The sequence below is a fragment of the Artemia sp. Qi Xiang Cuo genome, chromosome 1, assembly GCF_049724085.1.
Source record: "Artemia sp. Qi Xiang Cuo chromosome 1, ASM4972408v1, whole genome shotgun sequence".
NCBI classification, from domain to species: domain Eukaryota; kingdom Metazoa; phylum Arthropoda; class Branchiopoda; order Anostraca; family Artemiidae; genus Artemia; species Artemia sp. Qi Xiang Cuo.
The window spans coordinates 8,415,565-8,427,926 of NC_142794.1; the positions used below are offsets into that span (position 1 = coordinate 8,415,565).

The window sequence follows — 12,362 nt, forward strand, 5'->3', positions numbered from 1 at the left end:
AGGGGGAAAGATCTAATTATTTTCTGATCGACCCGTGGGAGTAATCCATTAGGCATGGTCTCACTTAAGTAAGCAACAGACACTTTTACGCAGCTTCCCCTGTTATAAATAACAGGACTTCCCCTGTTACAAAATAACAGGGGCAAATTATCTATTGAAATTTTGCGATGAAATTGGGTCAAACATGCGTTAATAAATTTTTAAATAAGACCAAAAACACAATGTAAAGGTTTACAATTCCATCTTAGCCCTCAAGGTCTATGATGGTTTATTTTCAACAATGTAAAACAAAGTTAAGCAAATGTAATTAATTTTTTGTTAAAAAAAGGAGGATGATCCGTTATTTCTAATCTAGAGCGTAAAATCATTTGACAAAGAAACAATTTGCATTTAACGACATTGTAACACGACAACGTTGGTCATTTTTCAATCTAACATTTATGCTTCAAAGTAATAAAACATAAAAAAAATACTGTACAGATGTTAATTTCACATAAGGAACGCATTAATAATGATTTGAGCATTTGTTTTCTTCCTTTTGTTCGGATCCTGTGTTGTCCCCACCCAGCATGGGCGCCCATATGGGGGGGCTGAATGATGCTGCCTTATTTTTATATATTTGTTCCGAGATTTCTATTATATAGCATTAAAAGTGCCACTTCGATGAGGTTTGCCCCCCGCCCCTAGGATTCAGCTTATGGGCGGCCATGCCACCCAGGGTTGAAAAAAGCAATTTTCAATTTTTTCAATTAAAATAACAAAAACGTTATTGGTACTTACGTGTTATAGCGACCACAACAAAGAAGTGAAGTTAGATTAATCCTAATGAAATATTCCACAATCTGATGAAAATATAATACTTTAGTAACAAAATTATGGAAACTAAAATAGAGAATTATGGAAAGCAGGCCGCCCAGAACGCATTACGTTAAATACCTAACCTAGCCTAATCTAACCAACTCTATACATTAAAGATTTAATTAAAATTATACCTGTATATTAGTTTATCTCACTGAGACTAAGCTAATTAGCTTCGAATGCAGACAGAGAAACCGGTTTTACTCAGATCAAGAACAAACAGTTTAGTCACTGTAACGGTGTGCGTGTAACTGTAACCCTGTAACTGAACCACCGTGTAACTGAACCCCTGTATAACCGAACCCCTGTGCAACTGAACCCTCGTGTCACTGAACCACCAGGCAACTGAACCGCCGTGCTACTGAAACACCTTAAAACTGAACCCTCGTGTAACTGAACCATCTTGAAACTAAACCACTGAACTCAGTTTTTCAGTATTCTAAAAATATGAGGCAATATAATTGGGTAAAACACAAGTTGGAATTTTTAAATGTTCAACCTTGTTGTAATTGTTGCTTTCTTAAAGTCATGATATAAACGACTGTCAAGATCATTCATAAAAAAAGCTTTGTTTTATTTTTGCAAAAAAAGAACATCCGATGTCACAAACCATTAAAACTGATTTTATTTCTCTTTTTTTTCAGATGAATCAGACCTTTCTGGACGTTAAGTAATAAAGATAAGTATTTAAAATATTTGATCTTTGTCAATCTATATAACGAATTTTTATCAGATGTCTTTGTGGAGATTGAAGCTGAAAGGGATATGGGAGGGGGACTGGTTGCACTCCAGCCATTTTTTCAACATTCTTTCAGCATCCCTAGAAACTTTAACCTTCATACCATCAGGTGTATACCCTCAGCTATTCTCGATACATTGCAGCTACGTCTTCTTGTAAAACTGGATGCACAAAGTACCTTTTGATTTAGTTGAAGATGCTCCTAAACATCTTCCAAATGATGGCTGATAGCATCAGCCACTGTAGATATTGCTGGTATTTCCTTTTCACAACCAATAAAGGAAAAAATGTCTTTTGATTGGGTTTGGCATTCTTCTTGACATTTTCCTAAGGTTTGACCTTAATGCTCCATGCTTTTTGTATTTATAGGATCAAACATGCCCTCTCTTCTTGAAAAAAATACCTTGTATGTTAACAATAGGCAACTTGTATAACTTGCAGCCTATGCACCAGGGGCTAGGGGTTGTGAACCTTGGAGGAATAGTTATTTAACCTTTGATCTATTTTAAATAAAACTGTCATCTCAAAATTATCGATCGGATGTATTTGGGGAAAAAGAGGGTGGGGTGGAGGCCCTTCGATTACTTTTACCTCTTAAAAAGGGCATTGGAATTTTGATTTCCAGTTGAATGAGCACCCCCCCCCAAGTTCATACAAAAATCTTTTCCATAAAAACCTTATGTGTTAACAATGATTAACTAGCTTAGCTTACAGCCCTTGCCCCAGGAGCTGCTGGTGGGGTTGTTAACCCCAGAGGCATGGTTATTTGACCTTTAGACTATTAAAAAAATTAAGCGGATGCATTTGGGGGGAAAATGGCGGTTAAGAGGGAGGGGCTGATTGTCCTCTGATTAACTTTGATTTTTCAAAAATGAACTTGAAATTTTCATTTCCAATCGAATGAGCCTTCTCCAAAGTTTGTACGACCATCCCTTCTATAAAATTCTTAAATTCTAACAATGGGTAACTTGCAATAACCTACAGCCATTGCCCCGAGGACTGTGGGAGTTTTTGTCAATCACATTTATTGTTAGATTGGAAATTGAAAGTTTTAGTGCCCTTTTTAAAAGTAAAAAATGATTGGAGGAAGACCATCACTCCCCCCCCCCTCCCGGAAAAACACCTACTGTGGAAAATACCTCCGGGAAATACCACCTAGCGGATAATACCCTCCCTGAAAAATACCTCCCCGTTAAAAATCTCCCCCCCCCCGAAAAATAGCCCTTGCGGTTGGTTGGTATCCAATCACTTTCGACTAATAAAAAAGACTAGAACTGCCTGGGGATTATAAGTAATTTCTACCTCCATCCTCCTATCGTTTCTCCCCTAGAACTAATTCTGTATTTATCCGAAGGCTCAATGATAGTTGAGATGTTTTGGCATTAAAATGCATCCTTTGGGGTATCCCTCTGTCCCTAGCTACAAAACAATCAGAGAACCTCATTGCTAAAAGGTACTTAAAAAGTACCTTCTTAAGTTTTGTAATTTGTCCATTGCTTACAGATAGTGTTTGTTGTTGGGAAGCACACGGACATTTTTCGTGTGGGAGTTTTCTGAAGGGGATGGGAGAGTTTCTGGAGGATTTTCCATGAGATGAAAATTTTTGCACAGAGAAGGGGGCAAGAACTTACACATAAATTCCTCCTTTCCACTTCCCTTAGTACTTCTCAGCCAAACTAAAAAATAACAGAACCCAAATAAAAAATATTCCAATTTGAAAAACCATATTTACTACAAATGGGTATTGTCCAGGGGAGGGGTTTTCCTTCGGAGAGGAGGGGGAGGGGGTATACACCTAGACCCGTAGACAGTGACAGGGCGAAGGGAAACCCCATTAACAGCCATAAAAAAAACGAGAAATAAATCAGGCTTTGAGAGTTTGTGACGTCCGATTTTCTTTGTTTTTGTGACAACAAAACAGAGCTTTTTTTATTAATCATCTTGACAGTCATTTATTTATGACTTTAAAAAACAAACAATTCCAACAAGGTTAAACATGTAAAGATTATAACAGGTGTTTTACCTAATCTAAGTACGGTGTTTGAGTTGAACGGGAATTTAGTTATATGAGAGTTGCACGGGGGTTTAGTTAAATGGGGTTGAGTTGCACGAAGGCTCAGTTAAATGGGGTTCAGTTTCACGAGGGTTCAGTTACATGAGGGTTCAGTTACACGGGGTTTAGTTGCACGGGGGTTAAGTTGCATGGTGGTTCAGCTGCACGGTAGTTCAGTTGTGCGATGGTTCAGTTGCACGGTGGTTCAGTTACAGTGGTTCAGTTGCTTGGGGTTCAGTTACACGGGGGTTCAGTTGCAATGGAACACACTATAACACGTAAGTACAAGTTATCTTTCCAAACATAGAGAGTGGGTACCGCTGTCCCCACTCTCTTATTGTTGCTACTAGTCATGTGGGCAAAAAAAAAAAAAAAAAAAAAAAATTCAAGACTTGTTTAACCCGTTAATATAGGACTCAATAATACATGGAGGAGGGGGTTAAATATGTAAAAATATAGTTTAAGCTACTATTTTCACTTTCCCATTGGTCCCTCAGACCAAAATAGGGGGAGGAGATGGAGGGGGATAGTAAATTACCACATCATCACAACACAGCTAAAATTTCTAACGTAAATATATGAATTTTTTTTTAATGGGTTAATCCAAAAACGAAAAAAAAATCCCCAAAGGGACATAATATAGAAACCAAAAATTGGAGTGTTCCTTACTTATCAAATTTCAGCTGACATTTTTTTTTTCAGCTAAATTTTTCTCAGACATAGGAATCCTAAGACAGGTTCACGCAGGACTGATTTACAAGGGGGAGGGGGAGGCTGATTGGTATTTCAATTTAGCGATTAGGAATTTTATAGGAAAATGTGTTAACTTCAAAAATTTCTGATGACTTTTATATACATTCAATAAATAACAAACGAACCTTAGACTGAGATTAAATAAAAAAAAACAAGTTTTTTTTAACTGAAAATAAGGAGCGACATTAAAAATTAAAACGAACAGAAATTATTCCGTATATGAAAGGGGCTGTCCCCTCATCAACGCCTCGCTCTTTACGCTAAAGTTTTTTACTGTTTTAAAAAATAAAGTTGTAAGACAGAGTCAAACTTTAGCGTAAAGAGCGAGGCGTTGAGGAAGGAACAACCTCTTTCATATACGGAATAAATTCTGTTCGTTTTAAGTTTTAATGTCGCTCCTTACTTTGAGTTAAACAGACTTGCTTTTTTTATTTAATTTCTGAACGTTTTTGAATTAATTCAGCTTTGATTTTGGCTCACCGTACATGAATAATTAAAGAGGAATTCACATATTAATTTTCCTTTTTTTGGCTAAATGGCTTTCTCGAAATTTTGTTCTGACGTAACTTACGAATTAACTTACGTAACGAATTTCTATATTCGTATGTTTTTATTACGTATATTAGGGAGTTCTCCCCCTAGTCGCTCGCTCTTTACGCTAAAGTTCAAATTTTGTTCGAATCACAAACCCCTGAATCACAAAGGCCGGTTAATTAGAATAGATAGCTCTTTTGAAAGTACTAAAAAAAACTTTACGGTAAAGAGCGAGGTATTGACTAATTTTTTTATTTAATTTCTGATCGTTCTTTAAATAATGCTGGGAAATCCGGCGCCCCTTTATAGTAATGTCCCTTCCCCCAAGGAAACATCCTCCATGGAGAGATTCTCCCCCGTAAACCCTACTCCAACCCCCCTCCCCCCACCAGAAAAAAGTTCCTCCTGAAAACGCCGGTATACTTCCCAATAACCAATATTATATGTAAACAATGGGCAAAGTTTATAACTTGAAGCCCTTCCCCCAGGAACTTTGGGGGATTAAGTCATCATCAATGACATATTAATTAGATTTTCCACTATGGTGAACAAAATGGATATCTCAAAATTTTGATTGGGTGACTTCGGGAAAAAAATGAGCGTGGGAGGGGGCCAAGTTGCCCTCCATTTTTTTGGTCACTTAAAAGGGGACTAGAACTTTTAATTTCCGTTCGAATAAGCCTTCTCACGATATTCTAGGACTACTGGATCGATACGATCACCCCTGGAAAAAAAAGAAAAAAAGAAACAAACAAACAAATAAACACGCATCCGTGATCTTTCTTCTGACCAAAAATACGAAATTCCACATATTTGCAGATAGGAGCTTGAAACTTCTGTAGTAGGATTCTTGGATACGCTGAATCTGATGGTGTGATTTTCATTAAAGTTCTATGACTTTTAGAGGTTGTTTCCCCTTTTTCGAAAATAAGGCAAATTTTCTCAGGCGCGTAAGATTGAGTGGGTAAGACTAAACTTGATGAAAGTTATATATTTGAATTCAGCATTGAAATTTGATTCTTTTGATGTATCTACTTATATATTTGAAACTTATGTATTTGAAATCAGCAGAGCAATCTCATTCTTTTGATGTATCTATTTGTACCAACATTCCGTTTTTTAGAGTTTCGGTTACTATTGAGCCGGGTCGCTCCTTACTTATAGTTCGTTACCACGAACTGTTTGATAAAAAAAATTATATATTAAGCTACATCGTCCCAAAACAAGTGGAAATTGGTTCAAACTATGGAGATAATGGGCTTTAGAATTTTTCCTGAGGGGGGGGGGGGGGATTCAAAAACACATAAATATATTTTAGGCCAATATTTCTTTTTATTTTTATAGGGAATAATTTCTTCGTTAAAAACTCAGAGTGTGGGCGAACATCCTGCTCTATCTCTTCTGCGTTTAGGCACGATTACTGACAATGAATGGATAAAATAAAACAGATGTTATATACAAATTAGACCTTGTCCATGGTATAGACAAGATAGAGTTAAAAGCTTAACTATAGTGTGGTTACAATCTTGATTTCTAGATCCCCTCTTGGTATATGTACTAATGAAAATAATTTAGGGACCATCTTGATCATCTAGAGGTCAGTACGGGCCTTGGCTGCCAAAAGGCACAATAGGACACTACCTCTTATTCCCCACCTAGTTTGGTTGAAGCCCAAAGACTGATTCAAAAATATGTTTTCAAAGGCCCCACCCTCCTTTCCACATAGGCGGAACTGGTTCCTGACTTCAACAAAATAAGACTAGCACATCAAATCATGCTTTTGATAAAATTTGATTGGAGTCCAAAAAATCCTTTGGATACTGCTCTGATAACATTGACTTTGATTACTATTTTTTCTTCTTTTCTTTTTCTATTGTTTTGATCTTCTATTGACGAAGAATCGGGTCATAACCCCTCAAAGATTACACCTAGAAAATTAGGGTACTGTTCTAATAAATGCTACACACTCGAGAATTTGTGACGCGAACATGAGACAAAAACTAGTCAAGCAACTTCTTTAAGCGGACAATGCTTTGGCTCGCTTTGGAAAATACATTGTAGCTATAGTTTAATTAAATATTTAGTTGGTATTTTGGTTAGGCTAGGGTATTTTATATAATGAAAGGGGGTCTGTGCGGCCCCCCTTCCATAACTATTTGTGGTAGTTTTCATAATTTTGTTACTAAAGTATTGTTTTTTCATCATATTCTGTTTTGCTTCTTTAGTATTCACCAAACTTCATTTCTGGAGTGTGTAGTATATACTAGAACACTACGGAAATTAGCTCTCACTTCCCAATAGGTCTCGAAAAATCTGCCAACTTCTTCTGGCAAAAAATTACTCTTGTATCGCAGATTCGATGGCTGAGATTCGATTTTACATTCTTATGAAAAGAATTTGGGACACCTTCACAGAGGTTAGAGAAAGGAATAGACCACTGCAAGTACAACTAGGCCGCATACTGTTACTTTTTGCCAAGTTCGACACCCTTTTCTGCTAGCTGGCCTACTGACCCAGACTTAAGAATTAAGCCCCATCCCCTTTCCATCTTAACCAATGACTGATTGGATTCTGATCTCCAAAAGACATAGCTGGGAAAACAAAGGTTACATCCAACTGAGCATGGTTGAGATCCAACCGCCTCATTTTATAGATGTCCTGATGATAAGAATTTGAGGACCCAAATCGTCCTCCTCTTTCCTGGCAGAGGTCAGGTTGTGCCCAGACACCTCAGAAGCAAAGGTAAGACACTAGCATTTGTTTGACGTCAAGTTGAATTGAAACCTATCAATCTCTTCTGGTAGATGTACAAATGAAAAGATCGCAGAAAAACGCCCTTTCCTCGCTCTCACCTTTATTTAGGATTGCAGCTCGAGTGGTTTCAATCTGCTTCTGCAGAACTTACGAAGACACGCTTAAAAGACTTTAGGGTTTTCAGATTGATTTTCCTAGAGATACTTCCTAGAAATTTAGAGGATGCACATAGCTCTCGATCTCTTGATCTCATGCCTCGAGGAGTTAATTTCTGTTGTAAACAGATCTGACATTACATAATTCTTAAGAAGTTTACTTTCAGAGAAAAAATAGTTTAGTTTTGTTAATGCTATTAAGTAGGCTAGAAAACATTCTTTTTTCTAAAAAAAAATCCAATATTAGAAAAGTATTTAGCACTCAGAATTCCCCTATCTTATCGTTACCAGGCTACGGACTACTGATCACGAAATAAAAACAATAATATAATAGTCTCACAAAAATAAGTCTTTCAGTTACCTGGATGTCTCAATTCATATGCTTTGGGATTTAGTTGTTTTTCTTTGCATACAATTGATAGAACTGTCGATAATTGTGTACTCGCACTAACTCTTGTAACAAATAATTGATTTTTCGGAAGGTATACCTGCGAAAAGAAACAATCTGTTAGTTCTTTGTAGAATTAAATCAGGTTAAATTGAGGCTCAAATCGTACCGAAGAGCTTCATTAGAGACGGAGGGGAGGGCACTCAAAGAGGGGGAAAACTCCTTTTTGGGTATTTTTTAACCAGAATATAACCAATTATTTTCTAAATTACTTGACTAAAAATTATTTAACTAATTAGTTAGTTATCTAACTAGTTAAACAGCTAGTTTTCATAGTTGTATAGTGTTTCTCATTACATGGGGGGGGGTACTTCTTAATTATTCGGAACACACTCAAGGATTTTGATCTGTAGATCTGTAAAAACCAGTTTCATACCAGTTTCACACTTGGGTGACAGAATGCATTAGACTTCATTCATTGACGCATTACAGAACCGTTTTATTTTTTTGGTAGTTTCTTTCAGTTAGCGTGAGACAAAACAAAGAGAAGGGACAGAATAGATGGAAAATATATAATTTGGGCTATATATTTGTACATTAGGGGGGGGGGGTAAAATTATTTGGACAACGTGAAGTTAGAAAACAATTCTTCCTTCATAATATGCAGAATAATTGTAGCTAAAACATTTTGCATGCAGACCCGCTATACTTTACCTCCACCCCCTCCTAATTTGCAAATATATAGCCCAAATTATGTAAGTCCAATGCATTTTGTCACCCGTCACTTGTCTTTGTGGCTATGAAACCGGTTTTCTTAGATCTTACATTCAGATCAAGATCTTGAATGTGTTCTGAATAATTAACAATTACCGATGGGGGCAAGGGGTCAAATCTGGTGCCCCGCCCCCTATGATACAACCTTGGTTAAAATTATCTATTTTTTACCTACGACGAACAGACTATATAAATCCTGCACTCTTGCTTACAAATTACAGTGTAATTTTCTAAGATGATCTAACGGGCTGGTGGAAAAGAAGGTGAGAAGTGTTCATGTCAGCCAGGTATGTATACAGGGTTTGTTTTTCAGAAGAGGAGGGGGAAAATGGTAATAAAAACCCCGTGGTTTGAATGAAGAGTGTCCCAAAATCATAGAAATTTAAGATATCAAGGGGAGCGGGCCCCCTATGTACGTCAATGGTGCCAGCTTATGTGTGTGAGTAGAACCAATGAGTTCATTCATATTTATGCAATTGTAACCAGTCATTAAAACAGAGCTGTGAATTTTTCAGTATTAGCTTATCAGGCATGTATCCATCAAAGAGTGAATTGGTGTCCATACCCCCTTCGAAATCTACAGATTCTTTTAAAGCTGTATTTTCTAGAATTTTCCATGCGATTCCAATTTATTTCCTTTCTTACAGTCCCCCTCCCAAATACACAAACCCTGCGCATCTGCTTGCGGCCTATGTAGCCTATTTGAGTGCGGAGAATACGCTCAGAGCATTGTATTTTGGAATTAGATTTGCTTCTAAGAATTTGTTTAGAGTCCAGCGGTCAATTGTTTTGATTTGTCATTTCGGCAAATTTTTTGTCAAAATGTTCCAGCGAATATTTATAGAATTTTTTTTTGGAGCAACAAAATTGTGGATAAATCTTGATACTAAACTTTGATACTAAAATAAAGAAAGACAATTTTGCTTAATCAGAATTTTTGAAAGTAGTTACTCAGTTAGTCAAAGATTTTAACTGTTTACACAAAACGCATCCAATCCACTTAAGAAAACTCGAAGAAAATAGGGAAATATACGATACGGTGTGGCGGGCATTTTTGGCAATATAGATTGATTCCTTTAGCGTTAGTTAAATAAAAAAAACAAGTTTTTTCAAGTTAAAGAAGGAGCAACATTAAAACTTAAAACACACAGAAATTTTTACGCATATGTGGGAGGTTGCCCCCTCATCAACATCTTGCTCTTTACGCTAAAGTTTTTAGTACTTTTAAAAAAGCTTCTTAATGTTCTAATCAAACGAACCTAGTGTTTAAGAAGTCGCACTTAAAACATTGGGACAAAGTTTAAACTTTAGCGTAAACAGCAAGGTGCTGAGAAGGGGGGCAAGCCCCCTCATATACGTAATAGTTTCTGTTCGTTTTAAGTTTTTAGTAGGCACAGTCAAGCCCGTTGCCTAGTTTAAACTTCTAGGTAAAAAAAAAAGCAACAATACATTATTAGGTGTGGAGGGATGTTTTTTTTGTGATTTGAATAAGAAGTGCACAAATTGCAAGGAAATGTAAGATTTCAGGTGCGGAGCCGAGTCCCTTGCCTGCGTTTTTCCTACCTTCTTCTAGTATTTTATATCTCGTTTCTATGAAATGTTTTTCCTCTTTTAGGGGGGACACATAAAGATTCATACAGCTCCTCTCGAGAGGACACTAATTTCAGCAGTAAGGCTGTCGAAGCCTGGTAACCATCATTGGACTGGCTCCCTATACCAGACCCATTGCACATCTGAGTGAGCGTCACGGGACCTGTTGTAGGGTTGCAGATATCCGGGGTGAAACTAACCTCCTTCGATCCCAAAATTATCTTAGCTATCAAATAACTAACACAATTACTTTAAAAAATAATAGTCTTAGCAGCGCTACGCCTAGCTACTGCGCCTGGGGCTACTTGCCCCGATCTCCCCTCTTTGAATAGCCCTTCCCTCGTCCGTGCTGACCAGACATCTTTACAAGGAAGTTCTTATCACTAAAATGGGACATAATTACAATCTTCCCTGCGGGGGCGGTATATACCCTCTTCTATCAGAAATTAGCTGCATTCTTCTCTTCTAGGAGTGGAAGAGGATGGGTGACGAGTCTTCTAGCAATTCAATGGGCCTCTAAGCCCCTCCTCCCGATTGTATCTACGAGCTATGGCTCGCATATCCATGAGCAGGCATATCAAACAGTTCATGGTAACGAACTGTAAGGCCTGTGTGTAAGACCCGGCTCAATGGTAACCGAAACTCTAAAAAACGAAATATTGATACCAATAGAAAATTTGGCTGATTTTCGAAAAAAGGGGGAAAGACCCTCTAAAAGTTATAGAACCTTAATGAAAATCACACCATCATATTCAGCGAACCAGAGAACCCTACTGTAGAGGTTTCAAGCTCTTATCTACAAAAATGTGGAATTTTCCAATTATTGCCAGAAGAAAGATCACGGATGCATGTTTATTTGTTTTTTTGTTTTTTTTTCTTTTCCCCAGGGGTAATCTCATTGACCCAGTGGTTCTAGAATATCATAGGAGGGCTCAAGGAAGCGGAAATTAAAAGATCTAGCGCCCTTTTTAAGTGCCCAAAAAAATGGAGGGCAACTAGGCCCCCTCCCACGCTCATTTTTTTTCTCAAAGTCACCCAATTAAAATTTTGAGACAGCCATTTTGTTCAGCATAGTCGAAAATCTAATAAATTTGTCTTTTAGGATGACTTAATCCCCCACAGTTCCCAGGGGAAGGGCTGCAAATTATGAACTTTGCCCATTGCTTACATATTGTATTGGTTATTGGGAGTATACAGACATTTTCAGGAAGGATTTTTTTCTGGTGGGGGGGGGGGCTGGAGAAGGGGGTTACTCGGGAGAATCTTTCCGTGGTGGATGTTTCTTTGGGGTAAGGGATATTTCTATGAAGGGGACGCCGGATTTCCAAGCATTATTTAAAAAACGATCAGAAATAAAATTTAAAAAAAACAAGTTTTTTCAACTGAAAGCAAGAAGCAACATTAGAACTTGAAACGAACAGAAATTATTACGTATATGAGGGGGTTCTCCCCTAAGTCAATATCTCGCTCTTTACACTACAGTTTTTTTTTGTGCTTTCAAAAGAGCTATCTATTCTAATTAAACGGCCTTTGTGATTCAGGGGTTTGTGAATTAAAATTTTTTTTTAACTTTTAACGTAAAGAACGTGGTATTGACTAATGGGAGAACCCCCTCATATATGTAATAACATATACGTAATAAAAAAAAAACGATAAAAAAAAACAAGTGATACGGCTCAATAGTAACTGAAACTTTTAAAAATGGAATTTTGATGTCAATAAATGTATCAAAAGAATGGGCTTATAATGCTGATTCTAAGTATA

At 37.2% G+C, this 12,362-nt stretch overlaps 1 protein-coding gene across 1 annotated transcript in view; it reads right to left on the reverse strand.

Moving 5' to 3' along the window:
- LOC148955981 (uncharacterized) overlaps nucleotides 1–12,362 on the reverse strand; it is a 97,394-nt gene that overhangs the window by 64,435 nt on the left and 20,597 nt on the right. The window contains exon 2 of the mRNA XM_089088758.1: nucleotides 8,208–8,334. The gene's annotated coding sequence lies outside the window, so the exon portion shown is untranslated. The remainder of the gene's footprint in view (nucleotides 1–8,207; nucleotides 8,335–12,362) is intronic.